The sequence below is a fragment of the Artibeus jamaicensis genome, unplaced genomic scaffold (genome assembly GCF_021234435.1).
Source record: "Artibeus jamaicensis isolate MK-2021 breed Jamaican fruit bat unplaced genomic scaffold, CSHL_Jam_final contig_426, whole genome shotgun sequence".
Classification (NCBI taxonomy): domain Eukaryota; kingdom Metazoa; phylum Chordata; class Mammalia; order Chiroptera; family Phyllostomidae; genus Artibeus; species Artibeus jamaicensis.
The window spans coordinates 1,868,496-1,894,885 of record NW_026521826.1 but is presented as its reverse complement, the minus strand read 5'-3'; the positions used below and the strand labels follow the sequence as shown (position 1 = coordinate 1,894,885).

General features: G+C 47.1%; 1 protein-coding gene across 6 annotated transcripts in view; it reads left to right on the top strand.

Moving 5' to 3' along the window:
- Positions 1-26,390, top strand: part of FRMD4A (FERM domain containing 4A) — a 313,254-nt gene that overhangs the window by 95,835 nt on the left and 191,029 nt on the right. The window contains exon 1 of one of the 6 annotated variants that reach the window (XM_053665760.1): positions 6,997-7,172. The exons of the other annotated variants lie outside the window; for them this stretch is intronic. The gene's annotated coding sequence lies outside the window, so the exon portion shown is untranslated. Of the gene's footprint in view, positions 1-6,996; positions 7,173-26,390 lie in introns of those variants that run through there. 6 annotated transcript variants of the gene reach the window in all.

Below are 26,390 nucleotides of genomic sequence, written 5' to 3'. Positions count from 1 at the left end.
CTGGAAACTGGGAACTGGGGCCTGAGATGGGCCGTACGACCTCTCCCTGTGCTTCCTCCCCACTGAATGGAGTTAATAATAGTGCCAGCCTCACAGGGCTGTTGAGAAGAGTAACTAAGTTACTGTGTGTAAAGCCCTTAACCAGTGCCTGGTGTTTGGTAAGTGCCAACTAAGTGTTAACCAGTTATTAATATATATTTCCGAGTGAATATACAGAAAAGGATTGGTGATAGAGCTAACCTACGCACCTGAGCGTACCTGCACTGTACACAGATTTTATACTGTGGTACTCACTGTAATGAAGCTGCTCTCAGGGGCTCCAAATTACATTCATTAGCTCGTGATGCTTTGATTGATCCTTCTCTGTGTTTCAGAAAGACTTGCCCTGGTTTTTTGTTGCCATGAGTCGAGGCAGTCTAAACCATGGTTCCCAACCAGGAAAGAATAATAAGCAATAACCTAATATAATGAGAACATAACAAGATTATAAAACATAGCTATTAAAAATGACATTGCTATTACTAAAAATAATGCAATAAAACACAGCTATTGAATGAGTTCTTCATATTCCCCAGAGACCAGACCATGGTTTTAAGTACTTACTTGGGCCAGGAGAGGAGCTGGAATTCTTTTTTTTTTTTTGATTGAAGTCATTCACCTTCAGCCTTTAATTGACCTGGGACCGAGGAGAAAAAGGATTGGGTATGAAAATAGAACAGGGTTCATTTAAAACCAGGCAAGCAGTGTAATCTGCTTTGTAACCAAAGAGGTCTTTATCCTTAAAACTGGGTGCAGTATGGAAGGAAGAGATGCCAGTGTTATTCTCCAGAAAGATGGGATATTGGATGTAAACCTTCGCTCATATGGTCCAGGTTAGGAACTAGCGTAACAACATAGCTTGCTGTCCCCTCCCAGGTGCCCCCCAACTCTAACCGTGCCTCATTCAACCTATACTTAGTAGTTGTGTATAAAGTGCATTTGTGGCCATCCTCACTGTGATGGCCTGTATATTTCATTTGTATACTGTGTGGCGGTGCGGGCATGCAAGGTTGTCCTCAGGGTCTCAAAACAGTGACTCTGGGTGACAGAGTTGTCTCAGCCCGTTGCTTACCATTTCCGCATCTGTAGAGAGAGACAGGAACAGTCTCCACCTCACAGGGCATCTCGTGCCGATCCAATGAACTAGTGTTTGGAAAGCTCGTGCCTGGTGCAGAGTACGCACTCAATCAGTAGCTAGCTGTCAGTTGTTATCAGTTGTATGGTTTGGGAAATAATCTGTGTTGAGTCCAGTCTTCAGAAGGCTGAAGAAAGACGTTATCATTGGCCCATTTTAAAGGTGAAGAAATGGACACCAAAAAGCAGAGAGACTCAGGGTCACACTGGGCCTTCAGAACAGGGGTCCCAGGCTGTCCGATGTCACTGGCCCCTAAGAAGGGGTTATGCAGCTCACACTCAGACCCACCCCACTCTGGCACCTGTCCTCCGTCCTCAGCCAGGCAGATGAGCAAAGGCATAGTGGAGAGTTTTTATTTTCTCCCACAAATGCAAAGATTTCTCCCACACTGGCAAAGATTCTAGCTGAGGAATCTCCTCTTAATTGCTTTGCACCTTGCCCAGAGCTTGTCGGGAAAGCTGTGACTCTGGATCTCAGAGTTGAGAACCTGGCACATTTTTAGTATGGAGGGCATAAGTTCTGCTATGCAACTTTGAAAATGGAAAAGCATCACATTAATTTACTGTATCTTGCCTGTATAACTCATACCCGTGTTTTTGGCCCAAACTTTGGGGGGGGGAAAATCTTTCATTTTAATTTTTGGTTCAATTACTTATTTACTTATATTTAGAAACAAAACTGATTATCATATTCCAAGGTAGTATTTTACATACAGGTATCTGTTGGGAACCGCTCTGCCTGGTTTCAGGAGTTGTAACTGCCTCCCATAGCTAAGACTGAGTGAGTGACCTCTGGAATGTGCGCCACTAAGGAGACAAAGCTTGTCTCTGGCAGCAAACGCTGCCTCAGCTTACTCCCCTGCCCCCAAAGCATGGTCAACGTCCATGATGGTTATGACCCCTCAGAGGAGGGGCAACCTAAGCCAGACACCATCACTTGGGAGGCCATCGTGGAAGGACTCAGGGCGGGGGCTGCGAAACAGAGGCAGCAATGGACCCTTGCCCCCCTGGCTGTTCTGACATAGCCCAAGTCTCCATGTCCCTAGGGAGAAGCGCTTCCTGGCTCTGATCCACTTAAGCCTAAAAGTCTATAATGGGGAAGGTGGTGCAGCCCTGTGCTGGAAAGGGCGGGTTCCCCAGGTGATCAGGCCTAAGAAAGAACATGTAAAATCCTGTGAAACCTGCTTTGCTAAGAATGTTCTTAATTAAATGATAAGGGTCCAAGCAAGAAGTTTGTTCCTCAAAGTTTTATGGCTCTTTAGCTATCTGACCCTGACTGAGAATAAGCCCTCATAGTTTGAATGCTATCTATTGTTTGATCCTTACCTGTGTTCTTGTGCAAACAAACCCAGTAAAAGCCCCTTGAGCAGGGGGCTCTTGGCCCTTCCCCTTTGAGGGATTGGCCACCTCTCCTCCCCAAGCAGATCAGGTCTTGGTAGTTTCACTTTCATCCGTGGTGGATGGAGGGAATTTGCGGGCAAAGTTGCCCCCACAGATATCATTATTATTTTCCAGAGTTATGTTTTTAATGCATCGGTATAAATAAAAGAATTGAAAACATTTATGTAGATATGGATTTAGTATTATCCACATATTATATGCATCCTTGCTTTTCTCTCAAAAATTTGGGCAAAGAAATGCATATTATACATGACAAAATACAGCACTTCTCTAAACCCAGTTAAGTCTAATTATATCTTCACTCAACAAGAGGTCGGAATTCACTCTTTCCTCTCCTTCAGTTCACCTTGTATCTCAAGACAGGAAAAGGGTCTCTTATCCTCATCCCAGACTAGTTGCCACTGAGACAGTATCCAAGAATATGAGTTCCATTTTAAAGCCTAAGACCCCATTCCTACTGGCTCTACCCCAAGTCCCTTTGCCTAAGACATACCCCTTAAAATGTAGTGCCCCCACCCAGTGTCCATGGGTGCTCTCCTGAGGCATGTAGACAGATGTGACCCCTTTCCTTCTTCTGGGGGTGCTATGGCCTCTCCCCATCCCCTTTTATACCCCAGATTTCCAAGTATCAGAGCACCTCTCCTCTCTTTGGGAGTTCAACTCTTTTCAAAACAAAACTCCCTAACTCTGTGTGAGAGAGGCAAGGGAAGCCCCTGGAATTCAGGTCTCCTATCCAGCTTGCCCTCTACAAGGGTACAGGGAAAGTATTTCTCTTTCTTTCTGAAAGGTCTGCAGCAGTGGAAGCAAAATACAAAGGCAAAGGTCCAGAAACCAGCCTGCCAGTGTTTCTTTTTTCAGTTACACTCCTCAAAAAGCAGGGAACTGGAACTGAAAATGGAAACACTATCTTCTTTCATCCCAACCGCCTGTTAGAGTGGGCGGATGAAACAACACTTTGCGAAGGTCCTTTGATTCTTTCGGCCTTTGCTCAGAACTGCCTGCATTCTCCAAGGTGGCACTGGCTGCTCTTCGGAAAGTAGACCGTCACGAAGTTCTGACTGGCAAAGCTTCTCATCCATCAACTCTAAAAATCACACTGGCGATGTAGAAGATACATTTTCTCCTTACTTTCATTAACTTCTTGATAAATTTTGAATTTTATCTCATTCATCAAGTTTTACCGTGGCCTTTTTCTCTTAGTACTTAAATTCTGCCAATAAGGTTTGTCTTTCCTAATTTTTTTAAATCCTCACCCAAGGACATTTTTTTTTTCATTGCTTTTAGAGAAGAAGGGAGAGAAAGAAACATTGATTAGTCACCTCTTGCACACTCCCAGTGTGGGTATCAAACCCACAACCTGGGTATGTGCCCAGATCAGGAATCGAACCTTCAAACTTTCAGTTTATGGAATGACACTCCAACCAACTGAGCCACGCTGACCAGGGCTGTCTTCCCTAAATTTTCATTTATTCTCCGTCTGGGCACCAAACACAAAAAGGCTTAGCAAGTAAAAAGATTCTGTCCCATGTACTAACCCAGGTCTTGTAGGGAAACAGTGAGAATAAAACACATAAAGGCCCTCACAGAGCTTATGCGTATCCTGCCAGGCCCGGTTCTAAGTGCTTCGAATTCCTAATTCATTTACTCTCATGTCAACCCTATTGGGTAAGCAGTATTCTTATCCCCATTTCATAGATGAGAAAAGTGAGGCACAGAGACACTTGCCCAAGGTTGCAAAGCTAGCAGGCGGCTGAGGCAGGTAGTCCGAAATCCATCTGTGCCCTTATCCTGGGGCTGTGGATAACCATTGTGACTGTTTAGAAACAAATACACAGGATAATGATGCAAGAATACCTGGACTAGGCCTTTTCCCTTGTGTTGATCAGGGAGGCTTATCAAGGAGTCAGCTTTGAGGCAAAACCTAAAGGATGACAAGGAGCCAGCTGTGCAGAGAGTGGGGTTGTGAGGGTGAAAGAGCATTCAGACTGGGAAGAACAAGAAGAGCAAAGAGAAGAAAACGGTTGCTCAAGGGCCGAAAAGTGGCCTGTGTGGCAAGCATAGAGGGACAGGGAGATTAACATGTGATGAAGACGGAGAGGACGCTTCAAGAGAAGGAGAAGCTGCTGGCCGTGGTTAGGTTGTGCAGTGACATGATCTGAGTTGTTTCTACAGTTACTGGTTGCTGGGTAACAAGGAGATGAATGAGAACCTGGAATGCAGGGACCTGGAAGAAGAGTATGGAGGTGGGGGCTCTGGGTGGGGGGGGGCGAGGTCTGGTGGCAATAGATAAGGCTGGATGGATAAGGAGGGCTTGGCACTCAGGCCATTCTAGCCTTCCGAAGAAGTGCAGACTTCATTTCTAAGAGCCAGGGAAGCCCTTGAGAGGTTTCAGCAAAAAAAGTTCTATGATCAGATCTGAGTTTTAGCAGAGTTACCGCCGCTGGCGAGGAGAGTGTGTTTCAGAGACAAGACTGGATGGAGCCCAGACAGGAGGCCCCTGGAGACACCCTGAGGCGATGTGCACCCAGCAGGGCCGGGGCAGGGTTACTTTTCTACAAAGACTAACCAGAACCAGGCACTGGCGGAACAAGTCGGACAAGGGGCTGCTCTCAAGGAACTTTTCAGAGTTTTTTAATAGGGATGCTTGGGGGATGACCTGAATGTGAGGAATGCGTGAATGGAAGGCGATAAAGGACCCTTTTCCCTGTTTCTGGCGTGTGGGGGTTGGACGGGTGCTGCCTAGTGAGATGGGGAACCTGGACTTCTGGTCGGACAGGCTCCGTTTAGGACACAGTGAAAATTCCAAATGCCATGGTGGTAAAAGCAGCGGGTGGATGGAATCCTCAGGACGGAACTACTTACCTGAAGGAAAATGGCAGATTGGAACATTTCCTCAGTTACCCCCTACTAAGTGCAGCAGTTACAGCGAATCAGCACTGGAAACAGACCATATTCAAAGAAAGAACTCCCCCCCCCCCGGGGGTCTCAGGGCTGGAGGAGATGGGTTTCAATTGCATTCAGAAAGAACTGGGCTTTGCTATAGAACCATCCTCCGGATGCATGGGCGCATCCCGTTCAGAACGGCTTCCCCCGACTCAGTTCTGAGTCATGACCAGTCACCAGCATGATCAAGACAGCTCAGGGGCTGTTGGTCCCGACGCGCGTGTTCAACTTTTCCTCCAACACTAACCACGTTCAGAGTTTCCCTTTATTGGCTGTGAGACATCTCAGACTCTCCAAATTTGTCTTCGGAGATATTTAGAGAAGAACACAATAGGTGTGTTGTGCAAAGACCCATTGGGAGATAGGACTGCGAGATTTCTTTCCATTACAAAGTTTGTAGGTTTTCACCCCTGCCAGCGCCCTGGAAATACTGGTGTTGGGTCTATCAGGGCTTCTCTCCTTCCACTGTGGTGAGAGGAGAACCAGTCTGTCCCTGAATAGTGGGCGGATGGACAGATGAACAGATGGACACTGGAAAATTCAGCGATGAGTGAGTTCTAGAGAAAGATTTTACCCCCGAGACAAGCAAGCTCTTCCATGATAGCTACGCAGTGCCCCTGTCTGCTTTGCTCTTTATTTTATCAACTGTGTTTTGACAATTTATGGGAAAAAATGTGTCTAGGGCAAATTGAGCTCCTGAAGCGATAAACATTTAGACATGCCGTGTGAATTGAGTTATTGTTCTTGGTAGAGATATTCTCCGAATTTGTTTCTGTTTTCTGGACAAAGCAGTTGTCAGTTTTTCCTCCTCCCGCGTCTCTGGAAATGGAAGTCTCCTTTCCCCGGTAATTGTGGCTAATCCCTGACAATAGCCCCGTGGCTGGGTCATCTCACAGGAACTTCCATTCCCAAAGAGTTGAGGGGAGATAAAAATTCAAATTGAAGAAAACTGGACTAGCTGGAGGGAGCCACACCTTCAGCCGAGGCCACCCTGAGTCGCCTCTTTCCCGGCTCACAGGGTAGGTTGTGTGTGCGTCCGTGGCGGGGGCAGGCGGACCCTCCGTGTCGGATTCCCCTCCCGTCCTCCCGCACAGCCTCCCCAGGCCCGCAGGCTGCTTCGGGATCTAACTTTGTCCGGACTGCGTGTGCGTGGCCGGCTCGGAGCCACTGAGGGTCCCGGCTCTACGGGCCCTGCAGGCAGCGCGCCGGAGGGGGCGCTCATTGTGTCCCTTTGGCCGCTCGGCGAAGCGCCCGGCAGCCCCGCGCCGGCCTTGCGGGGAGCGCGCACCGTGCGCGGGGGCGTGGCGCGGCCGAGGGGCGGAGGGCGCCCGCAGCCTGCAGCGGCCGGGCGCGGCGGGCGAGGGGCGGGCCGGCGGCGGGCGCCCTGGCGCGTGGCCAGGCTCGGCGGGAGAGGAGCGAGCGGGCGATGGGCTGACGGAGGGCCGGCGACGGGGCGGGGGCGGTAGGGCGGGGGCAGCGGGCCAGCCGGCGGCTGCGGGTGCGGCGGAGGAGGAGGAGGCAGAGGCGCCGGGCGTGGATGCCGCGGGGTAGGCCACGGGCCTGCGCTCCCAGGGCGGATGGGACGCCGGTTTCCGTGGATCCACGGCTGCAAACCAGAAGTTCCTCGGCTCCCTGAAACGCGCAACAAATAAAAGGTAACGAATGTGTCTTTGTTTTCTGGCCGCTATCGCAGGGAGGCGATTGACTATGCAGCACTTGTGTGTCCTCTTTCAGATGCCGGGCCGGTGAAAGGGACATGACACTTCCTAGCGGAGCACGTAGAGCATACAGTGCCGCGGGTGTGACATTTCTCAGTGCAGACCCCACGTGCGGCCCACACTGCTCCCTTCTGCGGCCCCGCTCTCCCACAGGCGCGTTCCTTTGGCACCGAACTCTCTGAATTTACCCAGGGAGAAAGAAAGGACATGGCTGTGTGCAGACTGCGTGGGGTTATTTTTAAAAATCATTTTTATGGAAACGTCAGGGGAGTTCTGCCCTTTGGGTGTAAAAGGGAGCGATTCAGACAGGGGTGGCCGGAGACAGGCGGAGATCGCCGGCTGCCGGACACTGCCGAAATGGACTGCTCTTTACCTTCCAAATGGCTGCAGCAAGTTTGATGCAGAAAGGAAGGGGAGGAGGAGAGGAGGAAACCCCCTTAGTACGTGGTCATTTACAAATGACCCCACGCAAGGCTTCTGTGTTGCAGGCAGCTGCCCAAATGTTGGTACACATTGCATTTAGAGAAGGGTAACCAGCCCTGCACTTTGAAAGCTGTGCGGGCTGCCGGCCTGTAACCGGGAACTCGGTGTCTTTCTCTCATGCCTTGTTAGCAGAGTAACTGCTCCGTAGATTCAGGCAAATTCTGAGGAATTTCCAGGGGATGGCTGTGCTAAGAATAGCTCTGGCTGTAGCTACTTAGTAGATGTACTCATTCTGAAAGATGCGGCCATGCCAGTGTCCCCGGAAGCTCATCTCGCTGAGAAAGGCCATCCAGTGCAGGAGAGGACTCCCTGACCCCACCATGAATGGATGAAGCTCTCGCTCCCCTGTGAATGGAACATCCCAACAGAGGCTGCTGCTGCGGCTGCTGCTACTACTCTGGCTTCTTTCAGTGTGAATTCTCGCTGCTTTTGATTGAAGGCGTTCTCAGAACACCTAACACAGGCACATTTCTAAATCCCAGTCATTCAAGTTGGACAGCTTAGTCAATTTTGGAATTGCCTTAGCTGTATTTAGACACCTGGCCTGGCTGACTTGATCTGCATTTACCTGATTGAGTTTTGAACAACTGCTCGTATCCCCTTCTACCTCAGCATCCATAAGCCTCCTTTCCAAAAGCATGACTGTGACTTGTAGGAAAGCACCCCAGAGCCAGGAGCCAACTTCTGACTTCTCCCAGGGAAGCCACCCCTGACCCCTGAGGAAAGTACCTCAAGAGTTGGATGCAAAAATCTGTCGCTTGCACTCAGAGAACTGGGTGCTGTCTTTAAAAAGTGCAATACAGTGGTGTTTGAGGGCAGGCATGGGGGTTTAACTGTTTTGTTTCTGGCCTTCAGATTGCTTCAGATTCATTCATAAAATTTTGCCCCATTCTTTGGAATCTCATTTGGGCAGGACCAGAAGAGCAGACCTCCAGATTAGCAGAAATCTGATGTTGATCCTCAAATTGTCACTTGTCTCTTGCAGTTTGGAGTGTCAGGGGATGAGCCACTCCTGTTGACTGAGGGACCCATTCTGGTACAAATGAAATTTGGGTTTACTTAAGGCACAACAGGAAGGAGGATCCTGTTGCAGTTGGTTAGAATCCGTTTGGTACTGCAAGGTTAAATAGCACAGTTAATGGGAGCAACATTTGGACATGCTTTCAATCAACACTATATTGTCTGATCGATGACTAGAATGTTGCCTCCAGATAAAGTGAAATGAAGTAACACTTGATGTATAAAGTTGTGCGGGTAGAAGTAACCTTATAGAAAAATAAAACGACAAAAAACTCTTCTGTATGAAAGGGGAACTGTGGTAGCGGAAATGAGGATCAGAAAGTCTCCCGACCCTCTTTTGTTCTGACAGAGGATCTGCCTCTGCTATTGCTATCCTTTTTTTTTTGGCTCTCATCTTGAACTAATTTTATTAATAAGACTTGTTATTTATGGCACAGGGCCTTTGTGTGGTTTGCAGACATTGTTGCCAAGTCCCCTGATAGCCTGGCAGGTGGCTCCTACCATTAGCATGATCTTGTTGTTGGGGAAACTGAGACCCCTTGAGGTTCAGTGAGTTGCTGATTTCATAATCCATGAGAACTGCATCCCAGATGTGTGCAGTGCTCCATTTCATCATAACAGCCAAACTGCTGTCTGGGGTCAAAGGCAAAGCCAAGTGTGAATCCTTGCTTGGGTTCTAGAATTTGGAAAAAGCTCTGTGGAATGGTGTATGCATACACCCGAGGTATGAAGGAAGGGCTCTTGAGTCAACCCTGATAAGTTGATTTTTTTTTTTTTAAGTGTGGATGGTTTGTGATGGGAAAGGCAGGGATGAGGTGCGGATCCGGGGACTTTGGTGTTGAGGGAACTTTTGGGGTGCCTGTCTCTTTTCATAAGTGTGGGGTACAGTGAGACCTCCTCCAGGGGAGATCTTTACTAACTTTACTGCCTAAATACATTATCAGTGCCTCTGTGTGTGTGCGTGTGTAAAAGTAAAATACTTACAGTTCTGCTTACATGCTACATAATTATCTGTTTAGAGTTACATGTAGTCTGACAAACAATGAAAAGATGATGGGGCACTTTCAGATTTAAAGCTTCATTCTTAGATAGTTTGCATATGTAAATAGCTTTTTTAAAGGAACAGTATAGCTTATGGAGAATTTCCATTTAAATATTCCAAAATGAGAAGTAGAGATGCTAATAGCTGATGGAGTTATTTTAAACCACTTTTGCATAGTACCACAGTGTGTAAATTTGGATTCATCCATGACTTGAATCTGTAACTTTTGTATTTTGGATAGCACCTGATGTGTCAATAAAACCTGGGGCAGAAACTCTCTGTTTTGGTGTATTAATTGTGGACAACTCCAGCATCTCTGCCCGGCCAGGTGGCTCAGTCGGCTGCAGCCTCATCCTGCACACCGAAAGGCTGCGGTCTGATCCCCAGTCTGATCCCCAGTTGGGTGCGTGTGAAAGGCGGCTGATTGTTGCTGCTCCCTTACATCATCGTTTCTCCTCCACCCCCTCCCTCTTTACAAATTAACATATCCTTGGGTGGGATTTAAAAAAAATAGTAATAATAAAAAAGGAAATTCTAGCATCTCAATTAAAACCAATTTCTGAGTTCTTAAGGCCTCAAAGGAAGAGAAACCACACGATAAAAACCTTATGATTATTTGACCGAAATCCTAAGAACTATATTCTTCTGGAACAAAGGGAGGAGAAACGAGGAACTGCTTTCCCTAGACAGGAACAGCAGGTGCCTCAGGCCCATGTTCCCTGTGACCTCCTAGGATACTGGTTTTGCTTTCGCTCCCCCTTGTTGCTTTCTGATTCTTTGCTGTTCCCCACTCTCTGACAATGGAATTAAAGGAATAAAAGAAGACACTGGGTGTTTCCTAAAAGGCAGGAGCTGAAGTGAGAAAAGGGAGGGAAGAGATCATTCTATCGGTTTTGTAGGATATAGAGGTTCTAGAACTTTTCCTATCTTAAGCAAACTCCAAGACTGAAAGAATCTGGGGAAGGAGGTGACTGGGAACCAAACCTGTTGGGGAAGAGTGAGAGTTGAGTGGTTTACCTTGTGGTGTTCATTCCAGCCATCATCAGACTGACGTCCTTTGGTGGTGGTTTCATTCCGATGCTTATTTTTCCTAGGCCATTTGATCTCCAGAGCTGGTCCAACAGCTCCTGGACTTCCGGGCCTCCGGGTTACCATTGCGCACCGAGGCCTGCCAGTTTCACTGCTCTTCTTTAACAAGTTTTCTGAATCAGCATAACTCTGGCTCATTAAAAATTCTCTCCACAGAAGTTTCCTTTTGGTTCCCTAAATCTGTCAGCTGCCACCCTTCCACTGACCCATGGGATCAGCATGTCTTTCTCTTATAAGGAATAATCTAGGCACATCCTTACATTTGAGGCAGTCTGTTCCACCACTATAGCGTTATTCTAAAAACATCTGCCATTATGCCTTTCTCAAAAGAAGATCAGAGCTGTTTCTGCCGTTTAATGACTTGCATTCATGCTTATATGTGTGTCCAGTTCTTAAATGTATCAGTTCAAAATAGGTATTTTCTCCCAAAAGACAAATAATGTTCCCTTTGATGATAGAAATTACTGCTAAGATAAATGCCATGATTGTCGGAAGGATTGAGGGCCCCCGTTTAGTTCAGTGGGCTTATTACTACCAAATAATCAAGAAGCAATGGCCTGGTGGCCTGCGTGTGAACTGGGTGAGTAGTCCCTCTGCAAATGTTCAAACAGACCCTGACACTAATTCAGAAATGTGTGTAGGAGCTAGCTTGTTAGGAAGCCAGATATTTTGTGTGTGGCGGTTTGGGGTTTTGTTTTAAACTTGGAGCTCCAATTGCTCCATGATTCATCACAAGAGGAAACTAGTTGTCCACGGTCAAGCACACCTGTGCATGTACACCTTTCTTTCCAAACTCTGGTTCCATCCACATGCTCCGCATTGCTCCTACCTTATTAGCAGTTCCTTGTCCATTTGTGGTTACTGCATACATTCTGTTCACTTAATATTGAACCCTCTGCTCCTGGTGGGCACATAGTAGATCCTGTTGGAGTCAGTGGAGCACTGAGGGAAACTTTCATGCCACGTTCCAACATCGATGTACAGGGTCTGGCAGAAGTGGTACCACTGACTGCGGTTGGCAGGGTACATGAATATTTCACACACGGTAGAAAGCAATTTGAAAATTTGAACATTTCACCTAAAATGTCACATGGCATGCTTGAGTGTGCTATTGTTCTATTACAGAAATACATGCTTATGACTTTGTAATAAAAGTTTTGGTATGTAGATTAGCAGCGCATAATATAGGGGCATTATTTGTGCCGGACCCTGTGTTTAGGTATCTTTAGAAACCTGGAAATCCAAGTAGTCTAAAGTGAAATGTCACCTGTAGGTCCTCCCATGTCTGACCTTTTCCTAGTTCACACTGTGGTATGGCCCTGTTATCTCAGCAATGGCTTGCCAACCTTGGGGCCGGAAGTGTTGGTACTAATGCATAAACCTTTCAACAACTTTCGCTTCAGAGTAGCCCAAAGCTAATCCCCGCAACTTGCGGCTGTACCTACCTTCCCAATTTCCATCGAAATCAGCCTGTTCTTCTGGAGTTGTGGTCTTATTCGCAGGGCTTTTGCATTTCTCTGTCCTTGTTGGGTGAAGAATGCATGAAAAAAATGGTGTGTAATGGGGAATTACGTTGATAATGCATGACAGGGAATGGAAATAATAATTGGAGAGTTGCCAGGCTGTGCCATTCATAACCATAAAATGCACAATTATGCTTTCGCCACATGCCTGTGAACAAGTATTATAGATGTGATGAACACAAACTGGGGAACCAAATAGTGTGGTGCCATCTGGACTGGGTGATACACCTACAAACTGAGCTTGGCAGTAGCGTGGGCTTACCCATTTCTCTGCATGCACCGGCTACCCCCAGGAAATACTGGAGATTTCTTTCTCTGTTGCTCAGAGAGAGAGAGGGAGAGCCGAAAAGAGGGAGGGTGGTGAGGACAAGAACTAGATTGGAGCTGAACACAATGGAGGGCAGTGTTCTGCCTTCTCAATCCCCTTTTATTAGGATGGTTGAGTGTTTTGTAACAGAGTAACTACAGAGTGACCAGTAGCACAGATGTAGCCTGCAGGTCTTGGCAGGAGAGCAGAGACATCCAGTACAGCAGAGTGGCAAGAGCTGAAGTCACACCAGATGTGCAGTGGACTCCACAAACCATGCACAGACCAGAGTTGAGGTTTATCCGTCAAGTCAGACATTTCAAATGGATGGAGCCTTAGCAATTAAAGGTGGATTGTAGCTCATTTTTGCAAATGAAGAGCTGCTTACAGAGGTTCGGAGACCTCACCAGGGTCTTAGCTGCCACATCAAGACTCGAGCCGCTGCTGCCCGACAAGGGTTTGGGAGACAGCCTGGTCTGGCGGGTCGAGTGGAGCTGCGGTGGCACCGAGCCCTGGTTTGGTATCTGGCTCTGCCCCTCAGTAGTTGTGAGAGGCCTTGGGGGAATCACTGAGCCTCAAATCTCACTGAGCCCCATTTTTTAATTTATAACGAAAGTTATATTCAGCGGAGCCAGTGAGATAATATCTGTGAAGCAGCTATCACATGCACAAAAAATATGGGAGACTCTTAAAATAAGACATTTTGTCTTTGTATCCTGCACTTCTCATTTGGTCTGCTTATGTCACATGACCAACAATGCCAACTTCCAGGGGCCTGCAACCCACTGGGGTGTAAGAAAACCAGTTGCCATGGAAATGGAGGTACCATTGACTTCAGGGTACCTACAATCACCTACAGTCCTGACATGAATTTTATAAAGAGAAGGGAGCTTTAAGGGGAGCAACCCTTAGCTCTGATATTTCATAAATGTCACCTGGCCTTCCAGAAAGGGTTTTGCAGGTAAAGGCCTCACCCTAGTGATCGTCACCTTACTGAGACACACAGATGCATCCTGCTGCATCCATGAGTCTCTAGTGAACCCTGGAACGTTAATACAGAGAGGGTCCATCGGGGGAGGGGAGGAAGAGGGGAAACAGGATTTTGCGTGAGTGCATTCTGCCACCCTTTCTTTCTGAGATTCTTCAATTTTCAGAAACCATCAGGAAGTTCTTAGGGATTTTGTCTTCAAAAAATTTGAGAATAGAAATAAGAATTAATTAGCAAGGTTTGTTAATCAGTGGTGGTGCCATTTTTTTTCTTCGCAACAAAGACAAAAATCCAAATACTATATACAGTTCTTTGGTTTCTTCCCATTCATTGCCATTAAGTAGGAAGATTTTCAGTTCCTATTTTTTAATTTATATTTTACTTAAGTACCTAGTGCAGCAAGTTAATGGCAGAAATCAGCCTGGAACCCAAGAGTGTCCTGGATGGCTGTGGCCTTTCTTTTTCCGTCAAGCCCACCACCTGACTCTCTGAAAACACCGAGAAAGTTTCTTTGCAGCGTGAGACATCAACGTGCCAACTTACATATTAGTCGTTAAAATTATTTATGCACTTAACAACCTTCTAGGTGTTACATAAAATAAATCAAAATGGTAGATGGCTCCTCTGGCGATGTGTTAAACTGGCACACACAGGCGGCCAAAGCAGAGCACGAAACGAATATAAAAGCGGGGAAAGTATTTATAGAACATGATGGCTACATCCAGGACAAGGGTGTATTTTAGGTGAAGCCTTGGAGACAGCTTGTGGGCATCGGTTGCCTTGACAGGGTGGAGTGTGTCTGTAATTTTAGGGAGAAATTATAAGCTGGTGTTTGTTCGTGGTTCCTGCTTTCTTTATTGTGGAAAATATGGTTTCTGCTGCCTGCCACAGTTTGGTTCGCCTGCCATCCTGTTCCTAAGGTTGTAAATTAGTCAATGGAGATTTGCTGCTATTTAGACACAGAGATCTATGTTGTATAACTTGCCACTTGGAAAGCTGTCCCAATACTTGGAGAATAAAATCCAAAACCACAGTTCTCTTTTTTTTTTTTTTAATATGGCTAGATTCTTCTTTTCTTCTTGTGGATAGAATTGATCACACTCCTAGAGAAATGATGAACACTGGTGGAAAAATTCCATAAACTGTAAGTTCGATACTGTGGCTTTCGGTTTATAGTGGAAATAGAAGAGAGTTGGTCTGTGAGCACATTTGCTCGTTTGTAGGTAGGAAGGGTGAGAGCAAGGACGATCAGGTCCTCGGCCTTCGCTGCTGACCAGAAGGGGTGGCTAGACCCCCACAGCATCCTCACCCCTTCTCATCAGACCCGCGCTGTGGGCGGCTGCCTGTCAGATGGGCTTGGAAACGGCTGATTCTTTGGCTATCTTATCAACTTCCCCTAAGTATGACTTCCCAAAGGAATACTCCCTCCAAGTTTTCCAGGGAGAACAAATGCCCTCCCGAGTCCCCTTTGTTGTTACTAGCTCCACCCATGGGTTTTTGATGACTCCTGTTTCTCTTCCTCCTAAGGCTTGGAAATCATTGTCCTGTGATGTGACTCAACACCCCTGCCTCGCTCTTCCTCTCTGCCACATTGTTAGTAGTCAGCTCCTCTGGCCTTTTACTCTACCTTTCGCTAATGCCTTGTTCACATGGTTCCTTCCCACATTCTTTTGGGGTGAGGTGTCCACTGCCATCATCGTAGTTCAGGGCCTCCTCCTTCTTTCCCGGGTTATTACAGAATTGTCATAAATCACAAATTGTCCCTTTGCACATTTTCTCTCTCTTTGTCTTTCTCTCTCTCTCTCTCTCACACACACGCACACACACACATGCACACACACGCACACACACACACGCACACACTTGCCTTTCCCTGAGTACATACGACATTTGCTGGACATAATCCTTTTGCAGATTCTCAGCCCTCAGATGCAGAGGCCCTTCCCATTCCCTCTTTGTAGAACACGCCTGCTCATTCCTTAATTCTAACCCCCAAAGTTACCTCCTCCTCCTCCTCCCAGCAGAATGAGTCTTCCTCCAGTGTTCTCCCAAAGCATCCTCATCAGTTACCAGTCTGTTGCAGTGACCTTTGTCCCTGTGTCTCCCCACACCTCTCTAAGGGCAAGACCATGTCTTATTTTCTCTCACGTACCTAACATTGTGCCTCTCATTTGGTAGCTGCTGAAAATATAAATCGAGTAATAATTTGACATGTATCATGTTTCTCATTTCATTTTTTGTTTGCACATGGCTAGAATGATTTTTTTCCTTGCCTAGGCCTAGTGTCTTTCCCTGTGCTTCTCTTTGCTTTTCAGCTCAGACTGCTTTGTCTACACATTTGTTGTCAAAGTGGAGAGAGAGAAAAAGGACCGTGTAGCACGGCCATCCTTCATGTGGGTTTGGTCTTGCAAACCCCAGCTGGTGAAATGACAGAAAGTATCTAAACACCACAACTTGTTCATTCATTCATTCAGTCGGTCAGTAAGTCAGTCATCCAACACACACTGGTTGGTATTCCTCTGTGGGCCAGGAATGTGCCAGTGAACAAAACTGACAAAAAGTCTTGCCCTCAGGGAGCTCGAGTTCTAAGGGGAAGAGGCAGGCAATAGACATAATAAATTAGTAACCATTATATAGTGTGTTAGAAAGTGGTAATTGCTGTGAAGAAAAATCACGCAGAGGATGGGACGTATGACAAGGTTGCTGTTTTGTACACAGACAAGACATTATAAAAAGGTGATATTTGAGCAAAACTTTCAAAGGATGTGAAGAGGTGAGTGAGCCCTGTGTCTGGGGGAGAACATTACAGGTAGAGGAAAGAGCTCATCATCACAGGCCCTGAGGCTGAACAGTAGGGAGCAGCAGGGAGATAGATGAGCGTGGAAAACAGACCAGGCGAGGGGCTCAGAGGCTCCGCCCTGGGGGCAGGGACTGCTGTGGAGCATGGACCCGGGGAGCACCTCCACTGCACTTGGGCCGCACAAGGATGGTCAGGTTGCTGTGTGTGGACCAGCTGCAAGGCAGGCCGAGGTAGCCGCAGGGTGGCCGGGTGGGTGGCCATTGTAATGATCCAGAAAGTGTCGAAGTGATGATGATGATGAAAAGTGTTCAGGATCTGGATAATTTAAGAGAACCCACAGGATTTTCTGGTGGGTTGATGTGAGGCGTGAGAGGTGAGAGAGAAGCCCCAAACTTGGGGGCCTAGAGAACGGAATGTGGGGACAGAACGTTGGCATTGTGGGAGAGGGGAAAGCTGCAGCAGGGGGAGCTTGGTGAGAACATACATTTGGAATTCTGCCCGGGACATGGGGTTTGGGATGTTCAACAGAAATCCAGTCGGAGATGCTGAGGGGGAAGTTTGCATACAATCTTACCCAAGCCTGGGAAAGGAGAAGGTCCGAGCAGAGGTGTGAAGCGGGCCTCAGCCCCGGAGGGGTGGTATTTAATGTCTCCATCGCTCAGTCCTGAATATGATGATGTCTTAGAAAAGTCGTAACTACCACACTTCAAATTAAAGGAACATGAGATATAAAAAAATGAAGTAATTCCTGGAAATGTGAAGAGCCCGCTGAGCTGTGCTGTTGCGCAGATCAGCTCTCCGGGTGCTGGTGGTCTGTCTCTTTTGATGGGTGAAGGGAGCCTCTGTGACTCTCATGTTTTGAATGAATGTATTGATGTATCACCAATATAATTAGCAGCACCTATTGACAGTGTACATACAGCTTGATAATTTTGACATATGTTTGCACCCATAAAACCATCTCCGCCTCCAAGAATTATAGCTCCCTAGTTCCAATGAGTCATAATTACCTAGACTCCTTTGTGTTTGAAGCTCCCTGCTAGATACTGGGAAGGACATCAGCCGTAATCACTACCCACCTCATGTATTTGCTCCGATTGAAAGTTGGCTTTCCTTACCCAGTGATCTAGTCACAGGCTTATTTCCAGGGCTTTCCTGAAGCACATGCTGAAAACACACTCAAGTTTGGTTACCAAAGGGTTTGAAAAAACACGTGGAAACCCCCAGACCAGGAAAGAGGAGAGATTAGGAACACTGCCATCTGCTAATCAGTTGGGATACAGGCAAAGACGCGTCCCTCCTTCCTTTTGTGGAACAGCCCGAACAGGAGGCTCGGTGTCACCCTTGCTCACTCTGCAGTCAACACCGTAACTACCGCCTGCCGAAAGCCGTGAGAAATCGTTCTGTGTCCAATTAGAATTTTGATTTGACTAACAGATACAGCATAACATCTTTATTGCTGTAACTGCTCACTCGTGACATGCACCCTGGATATCCTTGGAGCTCCCCTTGGCCGTGGCCTTTGCCTTAGAAGGCACTGCCCGGTTTCCTGTGACCGCATTTACATCCGAGGAGAATTCCGTGAAAGAAGGGAAACCGACCTTTGGTATCAGAATCTTCTCCCTCCCCCTTCCACCCCTCTCCATTTTCCTTCCTCTCCCAGCCTCGTGCCCCACCCCTATTTTTAAACGTTTTGGGGGAACAAATGCATCAGGTCTGGAAACTAGTCCTGCGAGCATGGGGCTGGGGCATCAGAAGCAGGTCTCTAGGAGGCGTCTGGGGTGGTTCATGGGCAGCCAGCCAGTGTTGAAACCTCAGACAAGACGAACGGGGGATGGAACTGCCAGAGTGGCTCATGCAGGAGGGAGAAGTCTCTGCCCGCGGGCTCCAGCAGAGTCCTGAACACAGTTACGTAAACATTCAGGCTCCAGCCCAGATGGACTGTCCCATGCAGATGTCAAAGGTAGCTGTAAAAATGTCCCTGGTGTGTGCACTGCAGGCTCCCAAGCTCTTCTGGCACCTTTTATTGGGGTGTCGGGTGGGGGAGGGGCAGGGGTTGCTGCCGCCTTCCTGAGCTGGGACCACCCTGCAGGACTGGTGGCTTTGGTGGCTTTCCAGACCGGGAATACCCTGTTCCTTGGATCTCCTCTGCTATGACGTCACCGGAAATTTGGTCTGGTGTAAGCATGAGTCTCAGGAGGGTGAGCAGTTGGGCCGGAGTCCTTCCTTGCAAACCCAGAAGACTTGGCATCTGGGCGCTGGGCCCCTGGACTCAGGCACTTAGGGTGGGGGTAGCTGCTTCGAGTCCCATGCACCTCCTGTGAAAGCAGGTGGCCCAGAGGGCCACCCCACTGTTGCGGGTGGCTCTTCTCCCACTGTGCATTAAGAGGCAGCAAGGACAGAATTCCAGTAGCTTTCAGATGGTCTAGAATACTGTTTTCTGGTTCCCCCACAGGGCACACTCATCCCCAGGGCTAATGGAGAGTTTAACTATAGTGCCACACAAAGGGGGTGTTTATGGAAGAAAAACCCACTTCCAAATTCTTATCTGTGTGGCAAGACCTCTAGCTCCCACTGATGGCAGGTGGATGTCAGTTCCGCTCGTTCCCTGTGTGCCCGAGTAGCTGACATAAGCTGCAGAGAATGTGCCTGTTCCTCAGTCTGCGTTTGGGGTGTGTCTCCCTGAATGCAGATGAAATTGTATAGTGCCTATAGTTTGGAATCGACCTTGAAATGATATGTAAGGATACATGTTATTTGAATATATATTTATTGATTCATGTAAAATATCTGCAGAGTGCCTATTATCATAGTCACGTCATTATGTTTTGATCACACATGAATATCATTTTAACATCAACAAAATATTTACGATAAAAATGTGATTACCTCTTGCTTCCTAAGACATGTAGTTGTAAATAGTGTTGTTTCAATCTGCTGATCACAACATAAGCAAACCTTGAATTAGATACTGGAGCCAAATAGACAAAATCATGTCATCAAGAAAATGTCATTGAGATTCTCGGTTATCAAATAATGAGTACTAAACCAGCAACAGGTACACATAACCATTTTACATACACAACATTGCATTTTAAGTAGAGGACATTTGATTGCCTGTTTATACAAAGGAAATTGGTAGGAAAAAAAGGTGGAAAAATGTTTGTGTCTGCTGGTCTGTAGTGTGATTTTTAAAAAAGTCCTCTGAAACAGTAAATGGATGATACTAGTATTTGTTTTTTCAAGCTGTGTGTAATACTGTAACCAGAAGCATTTTAAGTAAATGCATGAGTTGTTAGAATGAATATATTTGCTTGGAATGCATGGCTGTAGGTGTGCATGTTTGTCCAAGGCTTAGAGTGTGGCTGCCCTTGTCCTGGTCACTTGCAGTGGAGATGGCGCCCTTGTCCTGGTCACTTGCAGTGGAGATGGCGCAACCCATTCCATTCTGAGCAGGATGCTTGTTTGACAGTTCTCCCTCTGTTGAATCCAGCTGTGTCTTGTGGAACTTCCACTCATTGATCCCATTTCTGCCCACCAAAACAATGTTCTTCTTCCTTGCCATTAAGTTATCACATTTAATCATCAAATTAGCACCAAGTCATCAAATTGGCAAGTCTGCGCATCCAGACATGACCAAGACAGTCCAGTTTTTATGTGTTATCTCCATGGAATCAATAGTGGTTCCTTTTTCACTCAGTAAAGTGTGTTGGCATGAGCAGTAGATTTCAGGGCACCCTACCCTGCACCTGCTGTTTAGGCTCGCTGGCCGTCTTCCCATTGTCCTGAGAAGACACGGCTTCCACAGCTTTCCCCAGTCTGGTCACTCTTCTTTGGCCTGCCTCCAGTTTCTTTCCTTGCCTACGCGAAGTCGGGTACCCAGAATTGAACACAGATTTCCAGAAGTGGTTCAACCATAGTAGAGTAGACTCCATTGTTTACGATGCTATGCTCCTAACATGTGAGCTAAGGGTAGGGCATAAAACTATAAACAGTATGATCCCAGTTGAAAAAAATTGAAGCCACCATCTAAGCCCCTTTGTCCACTGTAAATTTGATCTGCACACTGTGTCTAGTTACGAATCAGCTGGGGTGGGGGGGTGGCTGGTAATACACATACTGAGAAAGACAGCTTATGTTTTAGTAGCTCTGTGCAGTTTCCTAAGTGCTTGTATATCTTCGTAGGCACTGAACCCTCTTTCCAGACTCCCCTGTCTGCATCAGTTAGGGTTAAGTTCGTTTGAAAACAATGTTTACTGGCTGCTTACTATCTCATCGGTGACTTAGCCGCCCTCTGACCATTGGATGTATGATCGCTTCTCCTTCTTGGTAGTGAAGATAGGGCTCTCCATTTGTATTCCCTACTGCTCCTCCGCCACCTGCCACTCTGCTCCGGCTCATGTTTCCAGAACGTGCCATGTTCCCTCTCATTGCAGGCCTTCTTACCCCAGGCTGCCTCTGCCAGACATCCCGTTCTGCAGATACTGCTTGGTTCTCACCTGAGTGACCAGTTCCCCAGGTGTGAGTTAGGATCCCCTCACACCCCACCCCATAGCATCTCAACACCACCCCGTTGTCACATGAACTGCCCTGCATTCACCTGTTAATTTGGGTAGTTTTTCTACTGGACACAGAAGCTCCTTAAGTATGAGAACAAAGTCATATCCATCACTATATATCTAGTCAGATGTCTGATGCATAATGAATGTATTGTAAACACTTCCTGAGTGAACACCACTATAATGGCCATTATCATGTATAATCATTAACCCCAGTTTCCCTAGTTCATTAGGACAGATTACTAGATTACTCTCTTGATTGCTAGAGAGAAGAGATCTCTTCTCTAGAAGAGAAATTACTGAGTCAAAGATTATGAAAGTAATTTGTATTTTAGTTTTATTTCCTTCAGGGGCTTCCAACTAATTTGTAATTATCTACTAATAACATAATTTTATTTTTAACATATTAACCCCTCCTTATAGTTGTCCCCCCCCAAATTTACACTTGTTCTTTTTCTTTTTGCTTACGGTGCTTTGTGGAGTAGAAATTCTAAAAAAATTATATTTGTAATATAGTTACATCTTTACATTTTTTTCCTTTTGGCTCATCCATTGCTTTTATGCTTAGAAAGGTCTAATAAATAATTGCCTGTGTATTTTTAATATATAACTTTATGAATCACCAGGAATTTATTTTGGGGAAAGGGGACAATTGGTTTCTATCCTTTAGTGGTTCGCCCTACCTTTTCCTGTCTTGGTCGGGAATGTTGAAACAGACCAGGAACTGAGTAGTTCAGCAGCTCACCTTTGAACAAAAAAATCCGTGGGCACCAAACAATGAAAACATTCCTTTCCTTGATCATTTTGCTCTCAACATATTTTTAAAGGGTCTTTCACTGCCCTGAGACTTTCCTTGTTTTGCATTTCAGCTTTGGTTTCCTACCCCTGTCCCTCCGAATGTATGCCGCCCCTCATCTATGGGCGTGACAGGTGTAACACACACTGCCCTTGACACACGGTGCTTGCACTGCCATAATCTAGTCTCTGGGAGCTGTTTGCGTAGGTACTTTGTGTTCACTAGGAGTCTCAACCTTCACTTTCTTGTTGAGTTTTGTTTTTACCGTGTTATCAGATTTTTACTTTTAAGGTCTTCATCTCATGCAAATGAAATTTTTATACCCATAGAGTTGAACTTATCCTTTTTCTGGAATTTTAAAAACTGTTTTCCTTGAGTGTGTGGTTCCCATCTGAACTATACACATTAGGACTCCGTCTCTACTCTAAAAAGTCCAAGTGCAGTCACCAAAACCCCCAAAAGGGTAGACAGTTACCTTTTTCTTTGGAGAAAAATCTCGCCCTGGCTGGTGTAGCTCAGTGGATTGAGCAAACCCCAGAATTAAAATCTTTCATTCCACCCAAAACATGTCCCTAAGGTGCCGAAGCCACAGCTCCGAGTGGCAGAGGCCAGGTGTTGCTCTCATCTTTCTTCGCTGCAGGGAGGGCCGTGGGTGTTAGACAGCTGTGTAGGTTCTTACAGGTTCTTGTCGCTTCTTTACATGTTTTGTTTCTTGGGGGTTTATACCTCACTCGGCCACCTTTAAGGGGGGTCTGCATGGATACCAGTGTTATGAACAGTGTGTGCGTAAGAATAACACCCTGAACCTGCCAAGGGAAACAGGTGAGGCCCCCATGTTAGCAAGAGGCCTTTCTTCTCCTTCGTTAGCATTGCAGTCTGTGGCCTGGCAGTTCTCGCTGTCCTCGATGGTGTTGTCCCACACGTTATACGCCGACTTTCCTAAACCTCCGGTCTTAGGCTAGCTCCTGCATGCTTTATGTCAGCTCTCTCGGTGACTGCCAGCCACCCAGGATGACTCTGCGGTGAGGGACTGGGCCTCCCGGTGCCCCTGTGGATGAAGTGTCCCCTCTACCTATTGGTTAGGGTCCCGCGGAGCTCTGTTCTGTGGAAGCCTGGTGCTTGCCCAGCACTAGGAACAGCCACCCAGAGGAAGCCTGTCCTGACCAGCCTCCTCACCTGCCCCGCCACCGTAGCAGAAAATCTGGCATGAGTAGACAGGAAGCTGTAGCCTCACCCAGCCATCTTGATGGAGTGTGTACAGCTGAGGAGGGGACCCCGGAGGCACACTGTCTGGGATGAGTACACTTTCTGACACTCCTGCCCAGAGGAACCTTGCAGTCCCTGACTAGAGTAGGGACCTCTGAAGGGGATACTGACTGAGAGCCCACTGCACGCCAAGCAGAGCTGCACACTCTTTACCTGCACTAGTCTAGTTGTTCCTTGAGGTTGCCCCTCGAGGTTGGTGCTAGGGTGGTCTCCATTTCCTAGACTGGGGATTGAGGCACAAGGGGATGTAGTGACTTGTGGAGGGTCACACGGTGCTCCTCCCTGGTGATTCGAGGACAAAACAGACCAGCACCCAGGCTCAGAGCCTGACCCCCATCTCTGTGGGACTGCTTTCTTTGGTCACCGCCGTGTCTCCAGCATCTCGCTCAGCACATGGGGTAGAGGAGACACGCAGGGTCTTTGAGAACATCAGTGGAGAAAAAGTGTGGTCCAGGCCCAGGGGCATGAAAGAGGGTGACCCTTGGAGGAAAGAATTCAGAGGTCCGGCATGGCTAGCCCTTGGGACTGAGGGGATAGGGAAGGAGAGCATTCGAAAAAAAGGAGATGAGGTTAAGTGAGGCGAGGTCTCAGAGGACTTGTTACCCAGCACCGAGATACCATCTTTCACACATGGTGGTACAGTGCATAATTAGGGAGAGGTGTTTTACAACAACATCAGGAATCTGCTCCCAGGCCTTGAATCCTTGAGACCTTCCATTCAGATGCGCTTAGGATTCCCACCTCTACCCAATTCCACCTGTCGTTACCTGTTGCCTCCTTCCAGGTTGCACAGGACTCACTCTCTGATGGAAACGCCCCTTCATTCCCCTTGGAAGGAATAGGCACTCTTCCCTTCTCTGACCCTCTCCAAAGAAGAAGAAGAATATATTCCATGTAGAATGATTAAATCTCTATCTTCAGAGACTCCAGTTACTTTGGTCACACAACCAACATTGTAGAAAGCATGGATAGAAAGCAAAAGCCCGCAGATGTGTATGAATGAGTTAATAAGAGGCTTTAATAATATAGTTGGAGGTAAAGAAAATCCTGTCTTCAGAAGATACTCTAGCAGCAGCAGAACCCAAGTGTGACAGTCTGGTTACTGTTCTTCCAGTGTCCAGTTGGCTAGAGTGTAACGCAGAGAACGCTGGAACCTTCGTGGATCCTTCAAAGCACTTCAGTTAACTCAGCCGAAGGGAGCTTCCTGCTGTGTGCGCTCCAGGGTGGTGGCCAGGTGCACAACCTAACTCCAGAGCCCACGCATTCGCGTCTCCCAGTGTCCATTTTCTCCGTCCCTTTAGTCGGAGGGTTGTTTCTCAGACAGAAGAGAGTGATTGTCGGTAACACTCTGGACCTGGGGTGAAATGCAGGAAGGACTTTGGCCTTCCATGTCTGAGACACACCTGTCCAACCTCCATGTTGACGGCTTGACCTCAAATGTTGTGCCGTGTCCTGTTGGAAGGTGAAGAGTGCTCTTCCTTCCCACATGCCGCAGCTTCGCTTTGGGTTGGAGTTTCTCTTCCCTGGGATCACGGAAGACCATCGGTGGAGCTCCTGGATGTTCTCACCTCTTACCTGTCCAGGTCCATTCCTCGCCTTCTAAACTTTAGGCCAAGAGACTGCTGATCAGTGCTTTCTGACCTCTGCCCTGTGGCACCATCTGGAGAGGGTTGAAATGGATTGTCCCACAGGACCACACATAGCAGTGGTCTTCAGGGTGGCAGTGCTAGGGACTAAAACTGTCCATCCCAGACACAGCAGCCCTACCCAGTCCCCAAGTCCTTAGTGCACTCAGCACCACGACTTCTCTTCCTGCGATACCAGAGAAACCCAGCTTCCTTTTGCTGAAGCGAGGGAGGGCAGGAGGGATCTGAGCAGCGACAGCAGCACAAAGATACACTGTACAGAGGTCCTCCAGTCAAACCCTGGCCCCACTTATGATCTCATCAAATGCAGACTTGGAGAGGGATGAGCTTTGAAGAACTTGAGGCTATTTCAACTTTTATACTACCGTACATTGGCATGTGAATTTGTTTCTAAGAGTGACTCACTCACTTTCATCTGGATTTTCTAAGCTACAGCTGTACTGAGGAGCAGAGTCTCAAGGACAGGCCTGGGTGTGTCCTTTTTTTTAAGCCCAGGGGACTCATGGGAAAGACAGAGGTAAGATAATTTGCCAGAGGTTATGGAGCAAAGTGAGGACAACGTCATTCTCTCTGACTCAGATTTCTGGTGTCTAGCGTCTTGTGTCATCTTTTTTTCCATTATTATCTGATTTTAATATGAAGGTCACTCAAACACAAAAAGGTAAGCTCAAGATGAATCAGAGAGGGAAACATTAAAATAAAAATGGACGCTATACCTTCAAAGGTTATGAGCTGAGACCCCGTCATGTATTGCTTTCATATTATAATACGATATTACCTTGTAATAACTATTATATCTGGTATTTCTATGGTGTGGGTGAATGTGAGCAGTAAATGGATGAGTATTTTTAACCAATTTTAATTTGCCTGAAGTCTTTCTATATGTGTATTTGCCGTGGGGTTGAGTGTCTGGAGGCCACTGTGAATGTCTGACATTCACTCACCTCCTTGGTGCGACAGCTTCAGGATTACTGAGATTTCGTGATCTCGTCACTTTCTGCTACTAGATGGGCCGTTGCACCCTCATTTGTCTGAGGGGGAAGCTGAAGTGGGGCGGGTAGGGCCATGTGGAGGTGACCCCGAGAGCAGAAGCTCCCACAGTGAGTTCCACTGGGAAGCTGTCGTCATGTCTCTGGAATTTCCTTTTGAGCCTCCAAATGGCCTGGGTCAAGGGGCGATTGTGAGGTGCTGCTGTAAGACATCCGGATTCTTCCGTCCAGTCCCGTGTCCTAGGGCCATGCGGGGGGAGGGCGTGCTGGAAGACTTACCTCTCCATGTTTGGGGCCTTGCCTGGCATGCTCCTGAAGTGCGAATTTTCTACTTGATGATAAAATTTTAAAAGAAAGGATTTCAGCCCTAACTGGTATGGCTTGGTTGGGAGTGGTCTTGCAGAACAAAGGGTTTTGGGTTGATTCCAGTGGTCAGAGCCCATGCCTGGGTTGGGGGTTCGGTCCCCAGTCAAGGTGCATGTGAAAGGCAGCTGGTCGATGTCACTCTCTGGCATTGATGTTTCTCTCCCTCTTTCTCCCACTTTTCACTTCTCTCTAAAAACAAATATTAAAAAAAAATAAGATTTCAGGTTTTTGGGGGGAACATGGATAATTTTCTCAAGTGAAGTATGATTGGGAAATGTTAA